General features: G+C 44.9%; 1 long non-coding RNA gene across 1 annotated transcript; it reads left to right on the top strand.

Moving 5' to 3' along the window:
* The first annotated feature begins 2,392 nt into the window (after positions 1-2,392).
* On the top strand, positions 2,393-13,347 carry LOC142589007 (uncharacterized). Its single transcript, XR_012829769.1, has 3 exons — positions 2,393-2,416; positions 11,450-11,476; positions 13,030-13,347. It is a non-coding gene; the product is annotated as an uncharacterized LOC142589007 (long non-coding RNA).
* The last annotated feature ends 5,395 nt before the right edge of the window (positions 13,348-18,742 follow it).

Raw genomic sequence — 18,742 nt, 5'->3', positions numbered from 1 at the left:
TCTTCGGTGCTTACCACTTGAACAAAACAAAAATTATAGGCTGGTGAATCAGCTTTGTTCATATAGAGCAACTTTTTTAACGAAGCTCCTCGAGTAGTATGGTATGACGCATTTAAATTATTTAAGTGATTCATTAACAACACGGTGTTCATTAATAAATTGAACACTAACAGGATATGTTTTGAGTGCGATCACTCCGATGCATGCTCATGTGTGCCGATAACTCAAAAGAAACACAAAATATCTGCGTCTACACTTCACCAATAGGTTTTCGCAGTATGTCCACATTGAAGAGCTCGTAAGACGTTTATGTGCTGAGTGCGTTCGTTTGTATGCCTATACAATTTGCGCAATACAAACGTCCATAAAATGGTTTACAAATCACTTGGGGAATCGATCATATGGTACAAAATAGTAATTTACGGCTTTGCTTATTCTAGTAGGAATAATATATTTATCCGTATTCTAAACACTATTGCCTTTAGCCGCACACAAGGCAGACTCGATCATGGGCAGGATGTGTTGTTGTGTATGTACCGGTCGAATATATTGTTTGTCGAGCAACAAATTCTGGTTGGCGCCGTGTGTAAAAATTCCTTTTCGACAAATTCAAAAACTTGAACGTCAAATCTTGCTGCTTACGTCAGGTAGAAAAAAAAAAGCTCTCCATCCTTGCCCTGCAAAAGTGTATCTCCAGCGAAGCTGTTGAAAAGCAACACTACTGCTGCTGAGGGGGGCATGCAATGTTTTATGGCTGCGCGGTAATGGTAGTTACGCTATTTCTGAGAAATTGTAGAAAGGGAATAATGTTAATCTTGACAGTACGCCGCCGCCCATAGTAGTGTTGCAAAAACATCAGAATCAGTTGCTAGGCTGATAATTTTATATACCAAAGGTTAGGAACGTCACACCCCCCGTCGCAAGCTGGCGACACTACGGCAGTTTGCGCAATAGTAATCGTTACCGGGAGACCTATGTGGAGACCGGTCCGTGCTTTGCATTGCTATCACCAGCGCCTAATCGTAAATTATGTCGTTCGGATGCTTGTTTTTACCTTGTTCTTTGTTGGAATATCTGCTGTTGAGTATGTTGTCTGAGAAATTCTAAAGAATCAGTGCACTGTTCGCTTCAATTTCTTGAGTGTTTTTAGCCTCTGCCTTACGAGGGTATGAACCATTGCTTACGGTATGAGCCCTTGATGATGGCAGTTTTCTGTCGACGGACGCGAAAGAATCCCGGCATCCTCGCCAGATACAACTTCGCTGTAATACGTTGTGCCTCGTGAGTACACAATCTATGACAAGAGAGCTCGCGCCATCTACATTCCGGCTAATTTTGATAATTAGAATTATTAGAATGAATTAGAATGAAATTATTTCTAAGGACACGTGTGATATTTAATGCCTAGATTTGGTAAGCCTTTACTTCAAGATTTCATAAGCACGCATAGAATGACGGAGCGCATTCACAAGACTCCTATATCCTACGTACCATTTTCATATTTTCTTACGTATTAGAACCATGCGTGCAAACTGATCGAGAAGTTATTTTTATGTCAATGTCTTTCTTTAATATGCCTGATAGGCATGGTATGTGCCTGCCTTCTCACTATCACATCACCCAATTTCGTTTTATGTTATAATATTCTTTCATTTTGTTGTTAGTGCTTTCGTCAACCGTTTGTACACGTATTAGTACTACAAGTGCCAACCTATTGCCCGGCTCGCGCACACAAGCTACGTCGCTTATGCGAGCTGGATGTGTTATAACTGTTACGTGAGCGGATATAATAGGTATTATTACTATCATTATTATTATATTAGAGCGAAAGCTGTATATTGTTAACCTTCCGTAGTTTTTTCGGCAACCGTCACCACAAAAGATGATCAGGTGGGCCGATTTTGGTGGTAGCGCAGAAGGGGTTCAGGCTCATATCCACATACCCCTGTGGGCTCAGGAACCTGTAACGCGCCTTTCGGCATATTCCGGATGGACCGACATATGGGGAGTGCTTAACGCCTGCTACACATTTGCCGCTGGTCGGCTCGGCATCGCACTATCCTTGGGATCGGTCCACGTATGGGGTGGGCTAAGCGGCTGCTTCACCTCCACCGTGGGTCGGTCCGGAATTGCAATAACTTCGGGATCGGCCCTCGTATGGGGAGGGGGTGCTTAACGCCTGCGTCACCTCCTCCGCAGGTCGGCACGATATTGCACTATCTTCGGGTCCACCCGGGGCGGAGGTGAAGCATTTTGCTTCTCCGTTGAGAGCTCTGACTGTCGTCAGCTTTTGCTGCCATTCCATCTTCACAGAGTGTAATGGTTGCCAATTTTTACTATACAAAAGATTACTACCGGTGAGACTAACCGTACTCTTTTGTCTTTTCATTAGGGAAAACCTGTAGAAATATCACCTGTAAGTATATATTGCAAAGCTTCTATTTTTGCTCCATGTTTCACCATTGTTAATATATTACTGTTGTTAAGTATTGCTGTCGTTGTAGTGGGGTCTTTATGTGCGCAGTAATCAATAAATTCAGCTATGCATGGCCATCATATATGCAACCATGTTAACAGCTAGCACTCGGTAAGTGCAAACTACAAATTGTGCATTTACGGAAAAAAATGTTCTGGTATTTTTGCTTTTTTGTGTTTCATTAGGAGGCTGACAGCTCACTATAAAGACGCCTTTTTAATGTATACATATAAACCGTAGTTCTGTGCTCATACTGTGGACTGATGAAATCAGCAAGTAGATGCTTGGACGTTTGCTTGTGTATTGTTTGAAAACATAAAATGCTTTGAGATATAGGCTGCAAGGTACAGCCAACCGGAGGAGACTGGACGGAAACCAGAAACATTATTGTCACACAAATTCTCAAACCTTATTGCACAGGTCACACCACAGCAGCCGTGGCAGCGTTGTCGCTATGGCATTGCGCTTATGAACCCCAGGACGCGCGATCGCACTTCGGCTGGGCGTGAGATGCGAGAGCGTCCGTGTATCGCGCATTGTGTGCACAGTGTGGAAACCCCAGGTGATCAAAATTATTGCGGAGTCCCTCCCTATGGCGTGCCTTATCATCAAATTCAGTTCTTTTTTGCTGCGTAAGATCGCGAAATTTCATTTTAGTTTTAAATCGCAATGCAACTTCACCAAAATGCACAAAACAAACGAGAAATAAATAAATAAAAAAATAAAATAAAAATAAAGTCTGAATGCAAGGCAATCCAGATTTGAGTAAGAGAAACGGTGCGTCACTCAAACAAAGCGTCAGTTCTCAGAGCAGTGAGAAGAAAGAAAGTTGGGGTAGACGGAAGCGTCTGGTGATGTCCGAATGAAGGCTACCGTATCACATATGAAATCAGATTTGCATCCTGCACGATCTGCGCGCAGGATTCCTGCGCGATCCTAGATGATTTGAATCCTGCGCGTATTGGTTTGGGCTATGAAATCAACCACTACAGTCGCCGTCGCTTGCAAGACAAGATGTACGCCTGCAAAGCAAATTCCTAGCACTCAGTTACCATACTTTGACTGTTTGTCTCTCGACTCAAAAGAAAAACTAAAGGTGCTGCCAACAATTGCATGTGTTGACGCACGACCATTATGAGCACGAGGCACGCAAGTCGCAACACCACAATTACAAAACTGCCTAAACGGCCTGGCGAACACCAGCAAAATCACACTGATGGAATATGCATAGTTCTCAGGTGATGACAATGCGTTGGGATCTCACAATTGATGCGACAACGCCGGTGGCAGCCTTTCTGGGAGCTCGAACTAGCATTTTTGTAAATTTAAGAAATAAAAAAGAAATGATTGTAGCTCTAACACTCTCGCTTTTTACCACGCCTATACAAGGGGAGTGTAGTGCGAGAGTGATGAAGTGTTTGCATATTCATATTTGCGATTCAACACCATGTATTATTGCCATATACAAAGAAAGTTGTCACAATAATGTCAATACAAAAAATAAGTCACAACTTCTGTATTTAATAAAGACTTTGCGTTGTGCATTATCACAGATGTATTGACATTATTTAATTATTTTATTAGTTCTTTTGTGGTAGTTGATGAATATTATAACAAGTATTCTATAAAACCTATTTATAATTGATTCATTAGATTACCACATCTCTAATGAATCCCTCCCCCATCCGTGCACAGAATGGCCGCGAAATTTATGTCCATTCCCTGTAGTGGGTGAGAGCCTTATTTTGTGCAAGAAGCAGGGAAGCGTAAATCAGATGGTGGACTTCGCTGTACGAGTATACTGCTGTCGCAGTAGAGCTCATAGCCAAAGAAATGAATTATGCCTGTTCTCTATTCTACATATCTATACACTGTCAGCTTTATTGGGTATATTAGTGGAGCGTATATCTTAAACGAAACAGTCAAGTGCAGATGTGGAAGCAACATTCTTACTAATAATCAATCAATGTAGTTGGGATAATTATTGGACCACATGCAAAAGAAGAAGTGATGAAAGGAGCATAAAAGAGGTTATATTGAATGACTTGTCACATTCTATTTACCAATGATCATGTATGGCCAATAATAGAAATGTAGGTTTTAAGGCTTAAACCTTTAACAGGAAGCATTAGCTCGGGTGCTTTTATAGAAGTACATTTTAACCTCGCTACCAATCATTTATCATTTTTTCTCTCTCTCTCACATTCGTTTTCCTCAGTAACCACAACGCCACAGTTGACGAGGTTTGTTGCATTTAAACAAGAACGTATAATCTAGTGACTGCTTGCTTCCAATTTTTAATTGATGTTGTGAATAGTTTATTAAAATTTGGCGAAATTCTACAATTTTCAGGAAGCTAAACTATTATGTTTACAACTCTGTAACTCGGCAATGAAAAAGGATATCACAGTTCCGTGAATTGCATATAATAGTACGTCTAAAGTGGAAAAAATTTATATGTCGCATATAAATCTCAGAAAAATTTAATAATATGGAAATACACCTTTTGCCGAACCCTTGTACATGACGTAACAAATTTACGCAAGATATAAAATGACAAATTCAGTTTGTCCGCTTTTAGTGGTCTAGTAGGTGCCGCTTGGAGGACCGTAATATATATTCTTGAGGCAGAGATATTAATTTGTGAACTCCGTGCTTCTATTATTTTCCAACTTGTTAATTTTGAAAATCGTTTCAACAAAATTCAGGCCCTCAATCGAAATTGCGCTTCCAGCACTCACTAGAATTTAGCTTTTCCTCTGAAATGAAACAAATTTCATTAAAATCGGTTCAGAGGTTATCTCAGAAAAAACGTTTTTACGTTTTACATGTACTTGAATAAGCCGCGTCGGAGTTGGGCCCGAGCAAAAGCTTCGTCTTAATCGCTCATGCTCGCACCCGCGGTAGGGTCCGTGCGTAGAATATGTCCGTATACGGAGTCCGTGCGTAGACTCCAGTAGGGGGCGCTTGTGTTGTCATCGGAGCGGCCGAAGCTTTCATCTATGGTTGCGTACGTGCGCACAAGCGATCAACAACCGGAAGACAATGTTGCTTGCATATACGAGATTTTGTGGCGCATGGAGGGGCTTTTCGGTTATCCGTGGCTGCGATGAAATAATAAGTTCTTGTGCATCCTTAGAGCTTGCTTCTATTTTTAATTTGCTAATTTTTTAGTCTTTAAGTAGTAATGGGGTGGTTTCTTTTTTTTTGTCTCCCTCTTTTTTCGTGTGCGTGGGTGTGTTTCGTGAACATGTGGGTTTGCAGGATTGTTAGCGCGTCATATCGTGCCACGTGCTTCAACACGTGCAGCAAGGGGGGGGACGTTGAGTCTTTGTAGCCTTTAAAGGGTGGCTTCGAGGTGGCAAGACTATATGCTGTTACTGGTTTTACTGTGCGTGTTTTGGTAGGAAAGTTAGAGCATGGCCGCGTAGTTTAGTGCGTGCGGGAGCGTGTCAGACATTGGGTCTCTGCGGCATTGATTCCTTTTGAAACATTGGTGAGAGTTGCTTTACCACATTTTGAAGATTTGAATCTTGCGCGTATCGGTTTGGGCTAAAAGGCACGTGCTCTGCATTAATATACTACTATAGTATTTGCAGTAGAAAAAGCCGTGCAATACACGGCAAGACAGCCGGGAAAGCGGGAACGCTGCGGGAGGCCCCTGAAGGCATTTGAGGGGCGGGATGAGAATCTAGAGGGAATAGAGTCAATTGGCACACACTGATGTTTTTTTTTCTAGTTCAAGTTCGTTTATTTACAACATACCTGGAGTTTCACATAAGTGGTTGGGACGAGGGAAAAAAAGCTGCAAAATGACTAGCCCTACGTCCCCGGTTCACTAAGGCAGCATGGCCATAAAAGCGAAATTCATTTCAACGTTGGTGTCAAAAGACAAAACGATATCCACAGAAGGTATATCTTACGAAACGTGAAATTTAACTGAACGTATTTGACACAGAATGCTTAAAATAGAAGTGTTAAGGAGTGTGCGAACGTTCTCATAAAAAATCTTGAATTTATTTAATGTTTTCGGCAAGCAATAACTTATGTTTGAAAGCCATAGTTTGAGCGTGGCCGTGGCACATACCAGCTTTCAGAGTGTCTGTTAAGACACGAAGAAGGATTTAGCTGCAACTCAGCTGCACTGTGCATAAAACCGCCACTTTTTTACAGTATCAGATCTAAAGGACAGTAATAAAGCGTATTCATATAGCACGTTTATTTATTTACATTTTATTCTCACAGTCGGAAATGTGGGAAGACGAGGACGATGATGGTGGCCTTAGAGACGTAGAAGAATATTTAAGTTTTATCACTGCTCTACGCTTGTGGCTCTGCCATGAAAAGCTATCTGTGCACGCTTCTTCCTTCCCGTAACATCTTGGTGGAGGTGCGGGGTAATCACTTGCGCAAGACGGAACTCCGCAGCGGACGTAACCGGGCCGTCATGTCATTCGAAGGAGAGAGTTTAACCCCGGCCCCGTCGTCGCCACCGACGGTCATCTTGGCCCAGCCTCGCGACGCTGGCATGTTTTCCTGGATCGACAACGTTGACGTCGATGGCTAGTTGCAGAATTACGAACGGGCCAGCGCACACAACAGGTGGGATAACACATCTATGCTTGCCAATATCCTATTCTACCTCAAGAAAACAGCACGGGTCAGGTTCGAAACACACTAAGAAGAGATAACGAATTGGGACCAGTGCAAACAGAAGCTTGGAGATTTGTTCGGCAAGCCCGTCGTCCGCCAACGTGCTGCGAAGAAGGACCTTGGGACCCGTGTACAGACGTCCACTGAATCTCACGTGGCATATATCCAGGACGCGCTCTCTCTTTGCCGCAACGTGGATAACAATATGGCAGAGGCAGAGAACGTCAGCCATGTTTTTAAAGGCATCGCGGACAAAGCGCTTAACCTGCTTGTTTATAAGAACATAAGAACGGTCAATGAAATCAATAACGAATTTCGCCGCTTCGCGAAGAGTCACCGCATAGTTCAACAGTATACGCGTCTACCTAATACCGCAGCTTCATCGACGTGCGAAGACATTTGTCCACCGCGTAAGCCCACCTGCTGCGGGAACGTGCTACGCATCGTTCGGCGAGAAATCGAAGCAGCGTCTCCTGCCACGCCAGTGACGCAGTGCTTTCACGATTCCCGGCCGCTTGTGTCTCTTATTCAGTCGGTCATTCGCCAATACCTTGCCAATGTGGGTCTTCCGTCCATCTGCTACACCAGCCGTCCTGACTTTGCTTCGTCTGCTGCCCCTGCTCCTGTTAACCGGAGCCAATATGGTCCATATCCAAGCTATCGAAACCTGGCCGAATGGCGCACATATGACGATAGACCCATCCGCTTTTACTGTGGAAGTGTGGGCGAACATCTCTCGTCACTGTCGAAATTCCTGGCCAGCCCATTCTCGACCAAGCTTTCCCGCCTACCGCCGCTCCCCACTGGATCCTCGCCCGCCATCACTCTCCACCTAGGTTGAAGATGCATCTGACATCGCTCGAGCCACCGCGACCAGCCGCTCACCATCACCACATAGTCGCCGCTCCCGATCGCCCTAGCGGCGACGCTCTCCATCCCCCGCTTACCGTCGCCGCTCTCCGAAGGCAAACTAACTGGTGCAGCTCCTGGATGTGACGCCGCTCAAGCACGCCGGCCTGAAATTCCTCTGCTGACCCTGCCTACAAATCGGAAACTTCTGGACGTGGAGGTGGATGGTTTGCCCGTTACAGCACTCATCGACACTGGAGCCCAAATTTCCAATATCAGTGCGGAGCTTAGAACGCGCTTGAAGAACGTGCTTACCCTGCTCCGACTCCACTACTCCAGGTCGCCGACAGTTGAATTCCGGCTGTGCTTGGAATGTGTACTGCTCGTGTCAGTTTTGCCGGTCGCCACACGTCTGTTTTGTTTAGTGTGCTAGAACATTGCCCTCACAATGTGATCCTCGGACTCGACTTTTTGGCCGTCCATTCTGCTCTGAATCACTGTTCCGCCGGTGTTGTACAACTTGACCTACCCCTACCGGCCCCCGTTGACCTTCCTGCTCAAGCTCCAACTCAGCTTCGTTCCGCTGATTTTATACGCCTGCCATCTCTTGCAGCAATCAGCATCCCTGTCTTAGCCTGTCCACCTGTACCTGGTGGACACTATGCCCTTACTCCCGCGACTTCAGTCCTGCTTTCTCACAATGTCTCCTTCCCGCACACCATCGTTTCTGTTGCAGACAATCATACATGTCTTCCCATCATGCGCTGGAGCAGGATGGGAAGACATGTCTGCGGCAGAAAGGTTGTTCCACGTCCGCCGCCAAGGTCTGTGAGTGGTGGCGATGGCTAACACTTCCAGGGTTCAACAAGGAAACATAAATATCCATGTGTGCACGGTGAAACGCGCCGCGGTAGCTCAATTGGTAGAGCATTGAACACGAAATGCGAAGGTTGAGGGATCGTTCACCACCTGCGGCAAGTCGTATGTTTATTCGCTTTCCTTGGCATTATTTTTCGTTTATTCATTTCGTTCATTAAGCACAAGTGATTTCCCCTATGTTGTCCTTCGCGTCAGTGTTTGCTGGCTTAGATCCTACATAAGGCCGACAGGATGGTGCCCGAATGATTGAGCCAGAGAACGTGAACAAAAGTTTACGAAATATGAATCGGCGCACTTGTCAGCGCACACTGCAATGCAATGCCTGCTTCTGTGCACCACTTTTTAAGGATATAAAGATTCGGGGGAGAAGCCACGACCAGACTGCACGCGAACTGATGAAGGCATATCACATATAAAAGAAAGGCCAAACCTGTGTTAGTGACACATCCATTTCGTTGTTTCACTCAGACATAGACTTTTTTGCTAATTCGCTTCCCCGCTAGGCTGATGAGTGTTGTTTTAACCGTTCTGCACATTCTTCATTTCTCTCTCTATGTCTACGAATTGAAGTGAATAATCAGTTGAAAGTTACCGCAAGTGCTGTTTTGCGTTCTGTACCGCTTTTCCCGTCTTTATTTGCAATACGATATGCTTCAAAGTTGTCGCTGGGACAGACTTCATCTTGACGCTCGTGACATGTTGAAGCTTTGATGCTTTTCTGGATCGATGTCCATGATGGTTGCCTTATTATCTCCGAAGTCACTCGACATGTACTGTAAACATCTTGTGGCGTATGTTTCAAAGAATTCTATGCAGCTGCCGTGCTGGGCTGTAGCCTTGTCTCCTAGCATGACTAAAATTAGCGCTAGCGAGTCTCGCATTCCTTGAACGAAGTCGTGCTTACTTTTGCTCTTTTGGTTGAAGATTCCTAGTACAATCATCGGACGGTGTTTGGCACTGACTTGGAGTATCCGATTCATGATGTCGAGAGCTACTTCAGTCTCTCGCTGACTGCATTCAGCCGAGGCAGATGAGGTGGTCTGGGTGGTTAGACGTAGCCGTTGTTCGTTCAAAAATTTGGTATCTTGGCCTCCCTTAACGATTGGAGACTTGTATGGCATACACTAAATGCAGTAACGTGTCTGCCAGGGATATGTTTGCTCAGAATGTCGTAGCTCTGTTGTGGGGCCTTAGCCAAGTCGTTGGTAAAGCATAGGTGATCACACACGCAGCATGTAGCGCCAAACGCGTCCTGATCGAGAAACTTGTTGAAGTAGTTGATCGCTGAAGCAAACTGCAGTCTGGGAGGCAGCGCATTTCTATGAAAGGGTCTTTGGAAATGGGTTGCTCTCTTTTCAATGATGTACTTAGTTGTGGTTCTGATGCCAACCATTGTTGTCGCTTGCGTTCTGCCTCTTTAGCACTCGTTCCGGTAGGCGTCTTGAGTCGCTTTAGACGCTTTCTCTCGTTGATTTTCAATCTTCTCGTGCTGCGACAATCTGGGAGCTGTCATACTCTCTTTGAAGTACCTTGGTGATGTTGCTGCTGATACTGGAGCTTGTTGCCAAGAAGTTGTTGTCGTTTGCATTCTGCCTCTTTAGTCTTCGTCTCAGGAGACCGGTTGAGCCGCTTCAGTCACAACCGTCCATTGGCTTTCAACCTTGCTGTGTTGGCAGACTCTGTAAGGCGCTGGAAGACTCTGGAATGTTATCGCTGGGCGTGGCGAGACCTGGGCTTTCGTTCGGCAGCGCGAGCGCGTTTTGTTTCTATAGATACGGAAGCGCGCATCGGAGACATCTGACTGACTCGGCTAGCTAGCAGCGCCTACCAACGCCGTTTTGGAGCGCGAGGGTGGCGCCATCTATTGGGTGCATGCCCAGTACGAGCGTTTCACGAGTGCCCCCTACCACAGTGGGGCATGTTTCTCGAACGGACGCCACCATGGCCGTGAGCATGAGCCATTAGACGCTCTCGCCTTAGTACCTCCATATGAGAGCTACTGAGCTCCCAGAAAGCCTAAGGGAATCATTACAGTGGTCTGGTCGGTCGCTATACAGTAAGTAAGGATCTAAGCAAGCCGGCAGTATCTTCTATTATTAGGCTGTTGAATAAAGGAGAGCAACACACATTCCGGCTAATATATAAACTGTACAAAAACAGAGAGCACCGTTTTTTGTAATACAGCAGCATTACTAAGAAATCACATCAAAGAAGCACATAAGGGAGATTGGGCCAGCGGAGTACACCCACATATTTGACCCATTTATTTGAAGGGAGTGTGTCGCTATATTGTATTTATCCCTGAAAAAGGGCCTTATACATTACCAAATTATAACCGGAATGTTGTGGGGCTCATTCGTGTTAGGTAAGTTTACACCATATTTATATATATATATATATATATATATATATATATATATATATATATATATATATATATATATATATATATATAATATATATATATATATATATATGCGCGCTGTTGAGGGGCTTAGGCTAAGGTTTTTGGTACACTGACTCCAACATTCTACGAGAAAATACCCTAATAATTATGCCCAATGAACTAACGCCACTTAATTTCTATTTCAGATGACTCTTATACTTACGCCTGCCTTTGTAAGTAGGGATTCCTTGCGAAAGGTCCTTTTAGTTGTTCTATTTAGGAATATTGTTATTTACCGCGATTTTTGCAGTGTGTCGAATACGTGCGTAATGATATCATCGTAAACCATTTCTTGCTTAACTTGACGGGCAGGTCTGTCATCACTGTCATCCTCTTTGACGAGCGAGGTAGCTTGGGGTAGAAAGAAAACGTTTGCCTGCAATGTAGCTACAAATATTCTGTAGTTCCATCTTATAACTCTGGCTGCGAACGGAAATGCTACTATAAACAAAGCAGTGTATAGACACTCCTTATTGCCACGCCTTGCAGCGTTATTGAGGATGGCTAATTTACATGTAGATGTCCTTTACAATCAATCCTCAGTTAGAACTCAGAATTAGGGCTCGTTCGTTCTTTTTCGGTCCTCAATGCTCTGTAATGCTGTTTTCTTAATGGATAGTCAACCAGCCAGGCCTGGGCCATGGCGTCGTGTACAAGGCGTCTACTGCAATTGGGCCTCCCTTTATCGCTGTTATCTTGGCATGGTTCGTTATCTAGAGGCTCCGCGACGACATCATTGCGTGATGAGTGTCTGAATAATTTAAAATAATGTGTCTGAATTTATATGACATAGGATAAATTGCACACAGCAGCGTATACATTATAAATAATATATTTTGACATGGAAGAGTGGAACTCACTCTTTACTACATAATTAGAGCGGGAAAATGCCGTGAAAGGGCTTTCTTCAATACCTACATGTAGTTACCCCTGTTGGCATGAAACTAAAATGGTTAGATATTGCCATATTTGTCTGAAGGTTTGTCACGTGGCCTAACCAATAAATGACGGCACACGTAACCGTCCCGGCAAAGGTTCATCTTTAGTCTAAATATGCAAAGTACATCGAGAATAAGCTTATTTTTCTCAATAAAAAAGTATTTTGCGGAAGCATTTTTAGGAATAATAGAAAACCTTTCGCAGAAATGAGGACCTGGGATTCAATCCATGATACATCTATTCTCATATGGGAATCATTTGTGCAAATTTCTTATACTTTCCATCGTATTTGGCAAACCACTAGCCGAGTGCGAAACTTCTTTCTTCGTGTCCTGTGTTCCTCATCTAAACCTAAAAATGGCGCTTGATGGATGGCATTCAATGTTGGCAAAATAAACATAGCAAGAAACTTAGTAATAAATTCCGAAACTAAGCAAGAAATTGTTCCGTGGTACACAGCTTGTTGGCAACATTTGTCAATAATTGCGGCCGTTAGTGATGACAATAAGTTAATGGAACCACCTTAATAATGACTCTATGAAGCAGTTGGTGCAGTACAACTGTAGCCGCGCCGTAACAAAAAAATTGGCATTTTCACCTCCATTTAGATATGATTGATCAAATGTCCTTCCCGCAATTTTGCTCTCTCTGATGCTACCGCGGTTTTCAAAATTGGGTTTATAAATATAATGTCAACTACGCCGTGTGTTTTGAGATTTGTTTTATACCTATTTACCTATTAAATATCAGTTTTATGTGAGACCGAACAAATACTATATATTTTCAGATTTCCCAAGTTACATGCTATTAGTGGATGATGACCACAAGAACAATGTGCCGGAAGATTGCAAAAAGGAATACGACGCCAGAAGATACCCCAATAGGCAAGACCAGCAATTATACACACAGGATTGCGAAAAATATCAGAGTATATAGAGTCGCTCAGGAGGCACTCCTGTCTTATACAAATGCTGGGCTTCCTTTTCGGCAACAATATTTTAAATGTGTGACCAAATGCTTCAGCAATGCTATTCAACCAAAACGAATTGTGTATCTGGCCTCCTAAGAACGCTTGAAACAACACGTAGATAAAATAAAGAGTAGATATGCATGAGCGACGAGTCTTCAATTTTTCTTGGATCACCATGCTCTCAAAAATGCCCTTATCTTTTTGAAGTTCTTATGAAAAGCTACGCCCCATATGGAGTTCTCAAACTACATCTTCTACAGCAAAATAAAAATTACAAGAAAGTTATAGAAGACTTGTAATGGTAGGTCATACAATATACAGTGACCAATATATTGTTGCATAGTATTTTTGTGTGCACTGCACTTGAGGAAACGAACGAAGAAACCAGGGCATAACTTTCATTCGGTGTTCGCGAACTGTGTGGGGAGCAGGTCATATTGACTGATGTCCTATTTGCCATACCAGTGATATAGTAGAGACTGTTTTGCAAAGTTAAATGAAAACGAGCGTGGTGACAATTTCTTGTGCGGTATTCTGAAAGCGCAATAGATCTGCGCAAGTAAATACTGTGCATGCAATAACGAATAAATGTTCATACTGCAGGTATCGCAACGCTAATTACACATTCTTATCCATTAGTGAGGCATTCCAATTAAGTCAAAGGTGCAGCCTTGTCAGTTTTTTTCTTGGACGTTCCTGTTCATACTAAATAATGTATTCAGTTTTTCCCAGAGAACGCTTTAGTGAAGGATATGAGTAAACATGGGACAGATAATTTTATTCCAATACTATGCCTCAAGGCGTATTTCATTATTAGCGCATAAACTGGTATTTCAATATATGAAGAAAGGTATGCTATTCGAGCACATCGGCGACACTGATCTTTTACTACTCAGTTTTTTTCGTCTTTATGGCAACTGAACGTAACGCAGAAGGACAATATTAGCGTATAAGAAGCCAGAAATTTGAAGCAAAGATATACTTCTGAGTGGAACCGTGCATGCTCAAATTATTTTCTACAACTTGAGCGAATGAAACGAATTGAATGTTGTAAGAATGTCTGTAAAAAGTAAATGACCGAATATTGAGGTAATGAAGGTGGAAGAATGTTACACAAAAATGCACAATTTCTTAACTAAAAACTTACTTTTGTGATTGTTTACACGAAGATTTTCATCATTTAAACTACATTGGCGTCTAGAGGGCCAAGTGAAAACTGTCCGAGAGTCGTTCGTTCCTTTATTGCCTTATATAAGCATTTGTTTGCAGCTTAGGCTCCCACAAACTCGTACACTACCCGAACACTTGAAACTTCGAACGGACGCGAACCGAAATGTTTGCCATGTTCACCAGATTCGACTTCAGTGACTACGTATTTTTGCCCACCGAATGGGCTGAATATTGCGCAGTTCTAGAATGATTTTAATTCTGGAGATCGCTGCCTTATGTTTTTTCTTGCATAGACTATACTTAACTATCATACATTTTTATCTTTATCTACACAACATTCATAGCCTGCCCCAAGGTTCTACGAAGTAAAGGCAAGTTGACTTGTTCGGTTCCCACAATACACCGCGTGCGACTCGGATGACGCTTGAGAAGCGAAAAAAAAATCAGTAAATATTGTTATGCAAGAACGAGTCAGTGGGACGAGCAAATATTTACAGGTTATATGTACAAAAGCGGTTGCAGGGCTGGCCAGTTAGATTCACAGCGTGAGCCCTGTTCGTTCTTCCTCCTCGTTTCTCAAGTGATGGAACCGACGGCCTCGTTCAAACATTGAAATACCACATGCGGGCAGCATAATCTCAAGGCGGCAGAAGCAACATCCCAGAGCGTCTAAATGTCACCACTGGGAGGGTGATACTGCTTCAGTCGTATAACGTGCACGATATCACTGGACTGGGAAGCAAATGTGCCATCAGGCGCGATTCCGTAGGTGACGGGTGTGACGGCATGAAACACTCGGTATGCGCCTCTCTAACGAGACAGCAATTTTTCTGACAGGTCAACCTAACGTGACGGAGACAATAGAAGCACCTAAGAGCCAGGCGGGAAGTGCACGTCCCGGTGCCGCAGGTCGCACAAACGCCTTTGACTCTCTTGGGATGTCAGACGTTGGTCACGGGCAATTTCGCTTGCGTGGGCACAGCGGGCGATGGCGTCAAGTGCATATTCACTGGTCGGTGCCACGTGAACAGGGAGGGTTGTGTCGAGGGGCAGTGCTGTTTCACGGCTGAACAGAAGGAAAAATGGGGAATAACTGGCTGTGTCGTGGCGCGAGGAATTAAAAGCTAATGTAACAAAGGGTAGAACGAGGTCCCAGTCAGTGTGGTTGAAGAGACATATTTCACGAGCATGTCTGTGAGAGTGCGATTGAGACGCTCCGTGAGGCTATTTGTTTGCGGATGGTATGACGTGGACAGCTTGTGCCTCGTGGCACAGGACTGCATGGTGTCCACGATTACTTTTGATAGGAATGTCCGGCCACGGTCTGTGAGAAGTTGTCGTAGAGCTCCATGTAATAAAATCATGTCGCGTAGAACAAAACCGGCGACATCCGTGACGCAGCTTGTAGGAAGCACTCGGGTGATGGCGTTACGTGTGGCCTAATCTGTGGCCACAGCGATCCATCTCTTCCCAGAGGTAGAAAGAGGAGGCAAAGCCCAAGTAAGTACAAACCAATACGAAATAATGGTTCCATGGGAATGTTGAGTGGTTGAAGGTACCCAGCAGGGAGCATCGATGGTCTCTTGCGTCCCTGGCATTCCTCACGCACAGGTACGTATCTTCGAACGGAGCGAGTTAGCCCTCGCCAAAAATAGGATCGGCGGAAGCGGTCGTAGGTACGTGACACACCCAGGTGACCGGCAATGGGGAGGTCGTGAAGTTCGTGGAGAACAGCCGAGGGAAGGTGTTTAGGGATCACAAGGAGTAATACAGGGCCGCGGGGATGAAAGTTCTGGCGGTAGAGTGCAGTCATCTTGAAGTGTGAACAACCAATGGTAACTGTCGGCAAGTGGCGATTCCAGGCGGTAAATGATTATAAGCAAGGATGGGTTGTAGGTGACATGGAGCAGTGGAAGAACTGATAGAACACAGGCATTGGTGTCAGCATCAGACGTAGAGGTCGCGTCTTCGACTGAATAGCGAGAGAGGCAATCTGCGTGGTGTGGGCGTCCCGCCTTATAAGTCACTGTGTAGGGATATTCTTGTAGTCGGAGGACCCAATGACCGATTCGGCCAGTAGGATCTGTATTCACTGAGAAGGGCTCGTCATAGAAATATGGACGGAACTTTGAGACAGCCCAGACGAGGGCAAGACATTCGCGCTCGGTTATCAAATAGTTGCACTCTGCAGTTGTCAGCAGCTGTCTAGCGTAGGCTATAACGCGGTCATGTCCGTGTTGGCGTTGGGATAAGGAGCCACTGTTACCGGTTAAGGCCTCTGTGGGTGCGGACGGGTCAAAGTGGGGCAAGACTGGTGGATTCGTAAGAATTGTGATAAGGCGTGAAAGTGCGGCAGCCTGAAGAGAACCTCACGTATAAGACACGTCGTTCTTCAGAAATTCAGTGAGTGGTGGAGCGATTGCTGCGAAATCTTTCGCGAACCCTCGGTAATAAGAACACAGCCCCACAAAAACCTGGACGCCTTTGACAGACTGAGGTACAGGAAAAGCCTTTACTGTTCGAACCTTCAACGGGTCGGATTGTACTCCAGAAGCATCGATGAGATCGCCTGGCACTGTAATCTGCCGGCGCCAAAAGCGGCACTTCGATGACTTTAACTGGATCCCAGCCTTAGGGAAAACGTCAAGGATAGTTTCTGCGCGCTGAAAGTCCATCTCAAATGCAAGAGAGAACACAAGGACGTTGTCGAGGCAACAAATACAAGTTGACAATTTGAAACCTTGAAGCAGAGAGTCGAGCATTGGTTCGAACGCGGCGAGGGCATTGCATAAACCGAACGTCATAACCTTGAATTGGTAGAGGCCATCCGGAGTGATCAAAGCGGTGTTTTCTTGGTCTTGCTCATCCACGGAAATCATCCAATAACCAGGCCGAAGGTCAATCGACGAAAAGTATTTGGCACCGTGAAGACAGGAGCGTCGTCGAGTTGTGGTAAAGAACAAACGTCCTTTTTGTTAATTCGGTTCAGGTGGCGGTAAGCAACGCAGAAACGCCACGTGCCATCTGTCTTTTTGACGAGCACGACCGGCGACGCCTAAGGGCTCGACGAGGGTTCATCATTGCCTTTGGCGAACATTTTGTTTACTTCCTGCAGTACAAGTTGCCGCTCTGCCATGTACAAGCCATATGGTCGGTGGTGGATGGGAATTGCATGACCAGTGTTTATCCGATGCTTAAGAAGGGACGCCTGACCAAGTTGTGGATTGTCAGTGTCAAATATGTCGCGGTAAGAAAGCAAAAGGCGATATAGGACGGCTGCTTTATCAGGTGCAAGGTCCGGAGCAACCAGGAGACGTAATGGGCCATGGAGATTCAAGGCATCCTGCGAGTAATCAGAAGGATCTGGAAACCCAGCTACCAGGTCTGTGATCGAGTTAGGTTCAATACCAACCTCGCGCAACTGAAGAGTGCGCTATCCGGAACCGAAGCTTGGATGTAGGAGAACGACGACAATGAGAAAAAACACTTTCATGAAAATCTCCTCTAAACACGAGTTCATGCTTGACAAAACGACCACCAACTTCGCTGTTTTGACAGCTTTGACTGCGTGGAATTAGCTTTACTATATTTATAATATAAAACCGCTAGTGACTTAGGGTTCTCTGTGCCGCTTTGCTATCTATATATATAAAGGAGATAAGTTTACTCTCTTTAACAGTAGTGGTATGTGTAAGTAATGCAGTATAAAAACGATGTGTAACACCAGCCAATGCGAGCTCTCCCACACCTGCAAATACATATTTCAAGAGCGAAGCTTTTATTGGTTCGCTCCTGTCGGCGTCTGTATTGGTGTTGTGGTACAAAAAACCCCAAGCCATGCGAAATTAAAAATTGCTTTTCGGGCTATGGCTTCGAACCACCGACCTCCGGGTTCATATAAGGCGACCACGGTAATCGATTCAGCTGCTCGGTTCGTCATGAGTGGCTTTTCAGACGAAGCTTTATATGCAGGAATTAGTAGACGCATTGCAAGGCGCGAGCCAATCACAGGCGTCCCCTCCTTCCAGAGGAGGGAAAGTCGGGATCGCGTGTTCCCTCGCCTCACGCCCTCCGATTCGAACCAGCTCAGGCCCGGCAGTGCGATGGTGAGGCCGCGATTGGTTAGTTCTACCGAAAAGCAGGCTGCGCAGAAACAACAGCAGGAGGAGCTGGCCACGCGTCGTGCGTTCGACTGAAGAACAGGCAGCGTTTGTCAAACGCCGCCGGGAACTCGCCCGAGAAAGGGCTCGTCGTCGTATGACCTCGCCGTGAGGGAGCTAGAATCCGAGGCCTTACCACAACGAAGAACCCTGGATACCGAGCTTCGCTAGCACCCCTAATCACAGTAGTGGAAGTTGCG

Source organism: Dermacentor variabilis, chromosome 7 (assembly GCF_050947875.1).
Source record: "Dermacentor variabilis isolate Ectoservices chromosome 7, ASM5094787v1, whole genome shotgun sequence".
Taxonomy (NCBI): domain Eukaryota; kingdom Metazoa; phylum Arthropoda; class Arachnida; order Ixodida; family Ixodidae; genus Dermacentor; species Dermacentor variabilis.
This window is presented reverse-complemented; position numbering and strand designations above follow the sequence as displayed.